The sequence below is a fragment of the Suncus etruscus genome, chromosome 11, assembly GCF_024139225.1.
Source record: "Suncus etruscus isolate mSunEtr1 chromosome 11, mSunEtr1.pri.cur, whole genome shotgun sequence".
Classification (NCBI taxonomy): domain Eukaryota; kingdom Metazoa; phylum Chordata; class Mammalia; order Eulipotyphla; family Soricidae; genus Suncus; species Suncus etruscus.
In genome coordinates, this window is record NC_064858.1 from 17795055 (window position 1) to 17805262 (window position 10208).

Sequence of the window (10208 nt, forward strand, 5' to 3'; positions counted from 1 at the left end):
CATACCCTTACTTCTTTGCCCACAAAAAAAATTTTGATCTATTTTCTACTGAGGTTTGTTTTAGGCTCCTAGAAGCCTATCTCTTTCTGTTTCATGGCCAAGGAAAGAGAAACTTTGCTTGCCTACACTTTCCCATATTTTTAATCTATACACAGATTTGTTCCATTTATAGCAGCTTCTGGTTTTCCAATAACTAAAGAGCAGGTGCTCATGGGGCCAATTTGGTCTCATAGGATGGCTCATTCCCTAACATTAAAAGAGCTCTGACCCTCACCTGCCCTAGTTTCCTGGCTTGCCATCAGCAGCAGATTTCTGAGTTCAGTTTCATTGAACTCCCAACCACGTGCTTATTCTTTCCAACTCTAATGACTTTACTTCTTATTACATATAGTAGAGGCCAGAAAGGTTGAGCTTGTGCATGACATCCTTGTAGTCACTCTCTAATGGCTTTAGAGATTGAAGAATTTATTCTGCTGTCAGGTCAGCAGCAGTAATAGCAATAACAAAAGTAATAATCATTTGTAAGTGTTCACCTTTGCCTGGTACACAGTTTTATTCATTTCTCTTATATGTTAAATCTCAAAATATCCCTATGAAGTAGATGCAATTATTATCCCAATACTAGATAAAGTGCCCAGACAGGCCAGGTTATTAGTAAAATGAATTAGTAAAAAAAATCAGCAAAAAAAAAGTGCTATAAGTAAGAGTCAGAATATATCGAGGCAGTTTGACTATATATTTTTTAAATTTATTACTGTTATTTCTCTCAATATTGAGAAAATAGAAACTTTGTACTACACAAGCAAAAAGAGATTTGCTACTCTATACATCACTATGTTCTAAAAACCATTAGAATTATGAGCCTAGAAAATAAGGTAAATTATGTGCTCACAAAATTGCTCAAAGAAACCAAAAAAAAAATTTAAAAAAGGGGCCAGAGAGATAGCATGGAGGTAAGGCATTTGCCTTGCATGCAGAAGGACTGTGGCTCAAATTCCTGCATCCCATATGGTTCCCCGAGCCTGCCAGGAGCGATTTCTGAGTGTAGAGTCAGGAGTAACCCCTGAGCACTGCCGGATGTGACCCAAAAACAAAAAACAAAAAAAATTTTAAAAAATTGCTGAAAGGCTGCGCCAGAGAGATAACATGGAGATAGGGCATTTGCCTTGCATGCAGAAGGATGATGATTCAAATATCAGCATCCCATATGGTCCCCTGAGCCTGCCAGGAATGATTTTTGAGCATAGAGTCAGGAGTAACTCCTGAACATCGTCTGGTGTGACCCCCCCAAAAAAAATTGCTTAAAGGCCTGGAAGAGCAATTGTCAAGGGATAGTCTTGAGATAGAATAGCCTGTTCTGCAGTAAGCAACTGACCTACACAGAGAAGAAACCAGAAAACTACTTTTGAATTGAAAAAATATTTCCTTATGTATAAGTTGTAAAATTTAACAATTACCACATTCTGTTATTCTCTTAGCCATAATTTTGCCAAAAGATTCAATGTGTTCTAGATATTGGACACCTCAAAAGTTAAAATGAGGTCTGAGACTCATCCAAGATGAGTTAAAGCTAGAAAAATGTAAGACGGAAAGCCAAATGATCTATGAATGACTACTAGCTTTATTATATATTCATTGCAGCAAATTTATAAAATAAAATCACACTAACCTATATCATTACAGCTTTTTTAATTATCATGGAAAGCCCAAGAGATGACTAGATGTGGTTTGAGTATGGTTAGCATCTTGAATCCAAGAATTCTAATTCATCACCCCAAATTACTCCACCTTCTCTAAAATATTATGAACATTCTACTCATTAATTTACCATATGAAGACAAACTAGAAAATTATGTAGAAATGATGTTACTCTCTGGAGTATACTTGCACTCTGACTCAGTGTATGCATGTAATAAACTTGTCTACCTGAACTCTATTTCTATGGCTTTTGCTTAAGTTATTTTCATGTGAATCATACCAAATTGCTCTGCAGATTAGACCAAATGGCCTTGACCTTAACATGACACTTCCTAATAAGTTGTTAGGTTATATGTTCATAAGGCCATAAGGTTCAGAGGTTGAGAAGCTAATATTGCCAATGAAAGATCAACTTTGTGATCGCTGCTGAAAACAGTGAGAACTCAGGTTTTGTGTCTGATTAAAAGTCAGTGACTAGCAATGTAACATTTTTTTGTTTTAGTTTTGTTTTTGTTTTTGTTTTTGGGCCACACCCATTTGATGCTCAAGGGTTACTCCTGGCTAAGCGCTCATAAATTGCCCCTGGCTTGGGGGGACCATATGGGACTCCTGGAGATGGAACCGCGGTCCTTTCTTGGCTAGCGCTTGCAAGGCAGACACCTCACCTCTAGTGCCACCTCGCCGGCCCCAATGTAACATTTTCTAACATTTTCATAACATTTTCTAACCAGACATTGAAATTTTTTCAACTACTAAAAGTCATATCAGCTGCAATAATGTTAGGCAATGAATAATTCCCTCCTTCTGCTCACAAATATCAGTTAATTGTTGAGTTACTTTAAAAAAATATAGCTTCTGTTTTGGGGTTCTCTCTATCAACACTTCCCTCAGAAACACAGAATCTAGGAAGAGAAGCTGCCATGTTGTGGCAAGAAAATGGGGAAAAGAAGCAAGATGGTGCACAAGAAAAAACATAGAAAGTGCAAGAAACAGTATCATGAGATAAGGCAAACTAATGCAAAATTGAAAACTAGAAAATCCACAGGTTTTGACCCTAGAATTCTTAGGGGTTGCATTTCTTACTAAGAGAATTCCTTAAATTTAATTTCAGTGTTTACACAACCTGGTCATGTGGCAAATCCTAAGTATCCCTACAATTCTAAACTATACATTATTTAAATAATAATGCCATAATGGCTTCATGGGAAGCCCAAGAGATGACTAAATGTGGTTTGAGTATGGTTAGCATCTTGAATTCAAGAATTCTAATTCACCACCCCAAATTACTCCATCTTCTCTAACATATTATGAACATTCTACTCATTAATTTACCTTATGTAGATAAATAAACTAGAAAATTATGTAAAAATGATGTTAATCTCAGAAGTATGCTTGGACTCCATTATTTAAAATAATATGAGTGAATTACCTTTCTTTGCAACAGTATGTTAACTAGTATGTTCCACTGACATCTAAGACAGGCCCCATAGTTCTCAGTGATGTACAACCACCAGAAAATGTATTCTTGGAACACATGTGGTCCAAACACACTTCTTTACTTATTGACATGAAGTGATATGGTTTTTAATTGGAAGAGTTGTCATGGTTTCTCTAGGGTTCAGGAATTCTAAGGGTGTTACTCTGTCAAAGGAAGACTTATCTCCAAGATAAAACAAGGGAGAAGAAAGAATTCACAATGGGCGTACTCGACAAGCATCTATCTTTATGATGTCATACTTTCCTGTACCAAAGTTATTGTAACCCAAACCCTGAAATTACAGGTTATCTTCTACCTTCAGCTCTTTGCTATTGCATCTGCTTTGATAATTTTAGTGCTTTTAATGGAGTCTGAACTTTTTTGGAACTATTATATAGGAGATTTTATTGCTCTTCATCCTAGGTGCTCTGTTTTTTCACTTTGGCTTTCATCTTAAGTTCATATACACACATCCTTCTAAGTATTCTGTTTATATACTGAACACTATCTGCAGGCAATTGTAGGAAAATAACATCTGTAGGTAGAGGATGAAAACAAGAGGGTAAAAAATAAAAAATATGGGAATATTTGGTTTGCAGCACAAATACTAAAATTAGAACAATACAGAGATGATTTGCATGCCTCCGATGCAAGGATGATATGCAAAAAAATAATAATAGCATGAGAAATGCAGTCTGTCAAGACAGACTGGAAGAAAGAAGTTAGAAGGTAGATTTCTCCATTTGTATCAAGTTGCAGCTCCCAAGCTTCCTGGTGGTTACCTTGATGTAATATTGGACTCAAAGATCCATCATTGTTTAAAAGACTGAATTCTTACAGGTTCTCCTTGATCAGGAAAGAAACAAACACAGTGCCAATTAAATCCCATCTTTCAATCTTGTCTTGCCATTTTCCTGCTCCTCTTCAAGGAACAGTCCAGAAAGATCAAAGACTCAAATTCCCAGAGAACGAAAAAAGGGTAAATCTAATATATCTCAAAGAAAAATGGTTTGTTAATCTTTGTTAAAGGTTTATTAAGTTTGTTAACTCTGACCCCTGACAATTGTGGTAGGACAAAAGGGACAGCCTTTGTGGGATGTAGTAGGGAAATGTGCCTGGGTTTATTGTCTGTTTTGGTACTGCAGCTGCCGGTGTCAACTTGGAGAGTGGGTGATTAGCTTTAAAACTGCCTATTTTCGTAATTATACAGTGTTTTCAGTATATGAATTTTGTTTTCCACATGTTCAACTTATTCATCAGGTTATAAATTTGCAGTGCTGGAAATACATATAATTTTACACACATCTCTTTACAATTAAGTGAATGCATGTTTTTCCTCCCACTTCAGAAAATCACCAGTATAGTTGGGGTAATGTTGGTGGGTTAAAATGGGTTGTAATCATGCCCCCACTGCCTTACAGGTATACAGAAGGACATAATATCTCTCTTCCTTTCCCACTTAGAACAGAATGAAAGGTTGGCATGTCTCCAGGGGAAAGGACTTAGCCTGGCCACCAAAGGGTGAGTCCAGCAGCTGGAATTGAAGGCACTGCATATCTTTCTTTCCTTGTCATTGTCACACATACATCAGGAAGCTCAAAACAGCAGGCTAACTTACAATTTTAGTCACAGATCTGTCACCGGGGGTGGATGTAGACTGCAAACCAGAGGGTACCATCAGAAGGCAAGCCTGCAGTTTGGAAAGAGAGAGAGAGAGAAAGAGAGAAGAATGAGAGAGAAGACATAGCATTGTAGAAGAACTGAGGAGACTGGTCATGGCACAGAGAAAGGGGCTGTGATTCTGACTTTCCTAGATGGATCAAAGAGACACAGCAGAGAGCCATGGAAGCTGATCAAGGAAGGACTGTAATTTCAGAGACAAGACTGATTTTCTTCATTTCCTAACTTCATGCTTGCTACAGTTCAGTTTTTATGGAGTACTTAATGCTAGTATCAATTATTATTTATGGGGTATTAGCCATATATATGTGCATCACAAATTTTATTTAAAAAAAGTAGAAAAGGTAGAAAAAAAGCTTATATTTTTTACATGTTCAAGGGTGTTGGCTTCTCTCTATCTAAACTGGGTCTGCCAAACAACAATTTTACCAGTTTTAATGAAAGTTGCATGGAAAAGGTCCCAAGAGAGACCAAAATGAAGAACATTTTATTTCACTCAAAATTTTTCTTATTTTGGGGCTGGAGCAGTGGCGCAGAGCGGTAAGGCATCTGCCTTGCCGGCGCTAGCCTAAGACAAACACTGCAATTCAATTCCCTGGTATCCCATATGGTCCCCCAAGCCAGGAGCGATTTCTGAGCTCATAGCCAGGAGTAATCCCTGAGCATCATTGGGTGTGTCCCACAAAAAATATTGCTTTTCTTATTTTGCATTTCTTATTTGGATAATTAATTTGTGTCCAATATTTGAACTCTCCTCAGTCTTTTATCCACCTTCCTTTCTTAGGCTTGCCTTACATTTTCATGGAGTTAAGGATGTATCTTAACCTATGGTCCCTAGAGTTTCATGTTTTAATTGAAGAATTTGTTTTTGTTTTTGAGTCACACCCAGCAAACAACTGTTTATAAATTTGAAGAAAGACATCAATAGCAAAACAATAGTAGTGGGAAACTTCAACACCACTATGTCATCTCTTGATAGCTTAACAAGGCGAAAACTCAACAAGGATATTGACTGTGAAGTAGGAAATGAAGAGAGGTGCTTAGTATATATAGATAGGACTTTTTCCCCCCCAAAAAATGAATGTTCATTCTGCTCCAAAGCACATGGACATTCTTCAATATAGACCACATGATGGGCCATAAAACACACCTCCACAAAATCAATACCCAGTAGGTCAAAGAGGAAACCAAACAGTAAAGCAAAAGATTCCTGGAAATAAATCAGAAGGAAGACACAGAAGATATCAGAATTTATGGGAAAAAGCAAAATCAGTAGGTAGAGGAAAAATTATACCTTTGCAAGCATCCATCAGGAAGGAATAAAAGACCTACATAAACAATTTAATGTCATATCTTAAGAAATTAAAAAATGCCCAAAACATGAGCCAAAAGCAAGCCAAAGAAAATTATAAATGTGATCAGAAAATAGTGAATTGAACACTCCAAAATAATCTAAAAGATTAAAGAAAGCAAGAGTTGTTTTTCTGAAAAAGTAAACACGATCTATAAAGCATTGGCAAGATTCACAAAGAGAGAAACTTAATAAATCAAATAAGAAATGAAAGTAGGATAATCAAGGATTATATTGAGAAATTTTCTGCCAAAAAATGAGATAATCTGAAAGAAATGAATACATCTTGGATTCATATAAGCTCTCAAAGTTAAAACAAGTTTTTGTGCAATACCTGAACAGAATTATCACTATTGAGGAAATTGAAATTCTAAGCAAGGTGTTTAAATAAAGATATTTTAAAAAAATAAATGGTAATAAAGGCTACTCAAAAACAAAATCCCAAGCAAAGATGGATTCACTAGTAAATTTTTTTTTCTTCAAACCATTAAGTAGGACCTATGGCCAATCCTTTTCAGGCTCTCTAGGAAATTGAAGAAACAGAAACACTTCCAAATAGTTTCTATAAAACTAACATTGCCCTGATAACCAAAAGCAGACAAGAAATAAAAATAATTACATGCCAATATACCTGATGAGCACAGATGTAAAGATATGCAACAAAACAGTAGCAAATAGAATCCAAAATCTCATCAGGAAGGTAACACACCATGACCAAGTTGAATTCAATTCAAAGATGCAAGGATAGTTAAACATAAGCAATTCAATCAATATAATATACCATATAAATAAAAGGGAAAATAAAAACCATATGATAATATCAGGAGTTGCAGAGAAAGCATGTCAAGTGCCAACACCCATTCATGATTACAAACTCCACAAGATAGGAATGGAAGGAACTTTTCTTAATATAGTCAAGGCCATTTACCACAAGTCCAGGGCAAACATGAGAATGGGAAAAATGTCAATGGGAAAAATATGAAAGCCTTTCCTCTAAGATCTGGCAAGACAAGGCTACTCCCTCTCACCACTCCTATTCAATAGAGTACTAGAAGTACTTGCTATAAAATTAGACAATAAAAATAAATCAAAGGCATCAGATAGAAAAGGAAGAAATCAAGTTCACTGAAGGTGACATATGTTATTTAAAAAATCCTAAAAACTACAATAAAGCTTCTAGAAACAATAGATTTGTATAGCAAAGTGTCAGGCAACAAAACTAAGATGCAACTATCCATGGCTTTTCTATATATAAATACTGAAATAAAAGAGAGATTAAAATACAATAGCATTTACAATTCTGCTTCAGAAAATTATGTACCTTGGAGTCAACTTAAAGAGCTGAAATGCCTATACAAAGAATACTACAAAACACTGCTTCAAGAAATAAAAGAGAGTACAAGATAGTGAATACACATATCCTACTCAAGGATTGTGAGCGTTAATATAATTAAAATTTCCAAATTATTGTACAAATTTAATTCACTCCCTATAAGGATACTCATGACATTTTTCAAAGCAATAAATCAACACTTCTTAAATCCATAGGCAATAATAAACCTCTATGATTAGCTATAGCAATCCATGGGTATAGAAAATCAGAGAGATCACTTTCCCCAACTTCAAACTGTGCTATAAAGCAGTAGTCCTTAAAATATTATGGTAGTGAAATAAAGATAGATCCTCTTATCAATGGAATAAAATTGAATACCTAAGGCTGAGTCTCAGGTGTATGATAAATCAATCTTTGATAAAGATACAAGAAATACAAAGTGGTAAAAGGAAAGCCACTTCAACTCAACAAGTGGTATTGAAAAAACTGGTCTACTATCTACAAAATGTGAAGTCAGACGTCTCCTTAACACCATGCACAAGTCCAATCAAAATAGGTTGAAGACCATGATATCAGACTTGAAACCATAAGATACATAGAGAAAAATGTAGGCAAAACAATCCATGACATTTGAAGGTCATCTTTGATGATGAAACACCTTTAGCAAAGCAAGTGGAACAAAGATAAACAAATGGGACTACATTAAACTGAGAATCTTATGCACTTCAAAGGAAATGTGACCTAAGATACAAAAATTACCCTTTGTATAAAATAAAATATTCTCCGAATACTCATCTTAGAAGGGGCTAGTATCCAATATATACAAGTCATTGACAGAGTTTAGCAAGGAAAAAAATATCACTCCATCCAAAAATTGGGAGAAGAAATGAGCAGATACTTCTTCAGAAAAGAAATTAGGATGACCAAAATCTACATGAACAAATGCTCCACATTATTAATCATCAAGGAGATGCAAATCAAAACTACAATGAAATACCATCACATACCACAGAGACTGGCACACATCACAAAGAATAAGAACAACCAATGTTGGTGAAGATGCAGGGAGAAAAGAACTCTCACCCACAGCTGGTGGATAGATGACCAGCCTTTTGGGGAAACCAATATGGATATTGCTCATAAACAAAACATTGAACTTCCATGTGATCCAACAATACCACTTCTAGGAATACACCTTAGAAATTCAAAAACACAATGTAGAAAAATTTTATTTATTCCTATTTTCATTGAAGCACTATTCAAAATAGCCAGAATTTGAAAACTTCCCAATTGCCCAAGAACAAATGAGTAGATAAAGAAATGTGTACATCTACACAATGGAGTACTGTGCAGCTATGAAGAAAATGAAGTCATAAAATTTGCTCATACATGGATGACATGGAGAGTATTTTGCTGAGGGAAATGATTCAGAGTGAGTGATAGCACTGTATGACTGAACTCAATCATGAACATCTTTGTATCTGTGAAACTAACCAACTCTATTATTAACAACCTTGCAACCATGCTGTTTAATTAAAAATAAATAAAATGGTGAAAGAGTGGCTTCATAGCTTTATAACAGTAATTTAATAATCAAAGAGAATCTGCTACAGGCAAAAACATAGAATGCAGGAGCATAGTCACTGCAATCAGGAAGACAGATGGTACCATGTTGGTATGAAAACAGTTATGGGGGACTGGAGCAATAGTAGAGTGGTAGGGAGTTTGCCTTATATGCAGACAACACAGGACAGACCCAGATCCAATTCTCAGCATCCTATATGGTCCCTGAGCCTGCCAGGAGTGATTTCTGAGCACAGAACCATGAATAACTCCAAAGTGCTGCTAGGCATGGCCCAAAACCCATAAAAGAAAAGAAAACAGTTACTGTAGTTAAAAATCTTCCTTCCTCACCATGCCTAGAATGTTGGGATTAAACTCAACTATTTTGGGAGCAGAAAAGTCTCTTAAACCAAAATTTGGTGTTTAAAAAATAGAACGTATGAATTGGGGACTTCTCAATTCAAATAGACTGGGGGAAACTTGAATTTTTTCACATCTTAAAATGAAGCTGTTGATAAATAAAAATATTTCAAATATTAAGACTTCATGCGAAAGCTACAGGGTTTGGAAATCAATCTGGAGATCTGAATTCAACCCTATATATAATTAGCACTATATAGTTTCCCTAATAGGAATAGTCTCTTAGCACCACTGGATGTGATTCCAAAATAAGAAATCATCAACAACAATAAAACCAAATACATATACTTACCTGGCAAGGGAGATACCATGATCACGAAGGTGATTTCCCCAGGGCGAGGCTCACCCATTGCACTCCGGGTGTGCTGACCCCTGCGATTTCCCCAAATGTGGGAAACTCGACTGCATAATTTGTGGTAGTGGGGGAAATAAAATAAAATACAAAAAAATAATTTCAAGCATCTCAAGTATAAATTTGGTCTTATGACAAGTATTGCCTTAAATATAATTTTCAACTTTATATAATACATATGTTAATTTATGATATTATCCACAATTTATGTAGCATAAACTTGAATGTCATCTGTCTCTAATTCATAATAAAGTTTATTGAAAGAAATATAAGAAAAATGCAAATCATTTTTAGAATCCTGCATAGAACTTTCTTGAGAAATTTCATTTCAGAA

The 10208-nt window shown here is 35.5% G+C and overlaps 1 non-coding gene and 1 pseudogene across 1 annotated transcript; both read left to right on the top strand.

The window, feature by feature from the left end:
* The first annotated feature begins 3759 nt into the window (after window positions 1-3759).
* LOC126023762 (U6 spliceosomal RNA) lies at window positions 3760-3865 on the top strand. Its single transcript, XR_007500829.1, has one exon. It is a non-coding gene; the product is annotated as a U6 spliceosomal RNA (small nuclear RNA).
* Window positions 3866-9806: 5941 nt separating this feature from the next.
* On the top strand, window positions 9807-9989 carry LOC126023148 (uncharacterized; annotated as a pseudogene).
* Window positions 9990-10208: the final 219 nt, after the last annotated feature.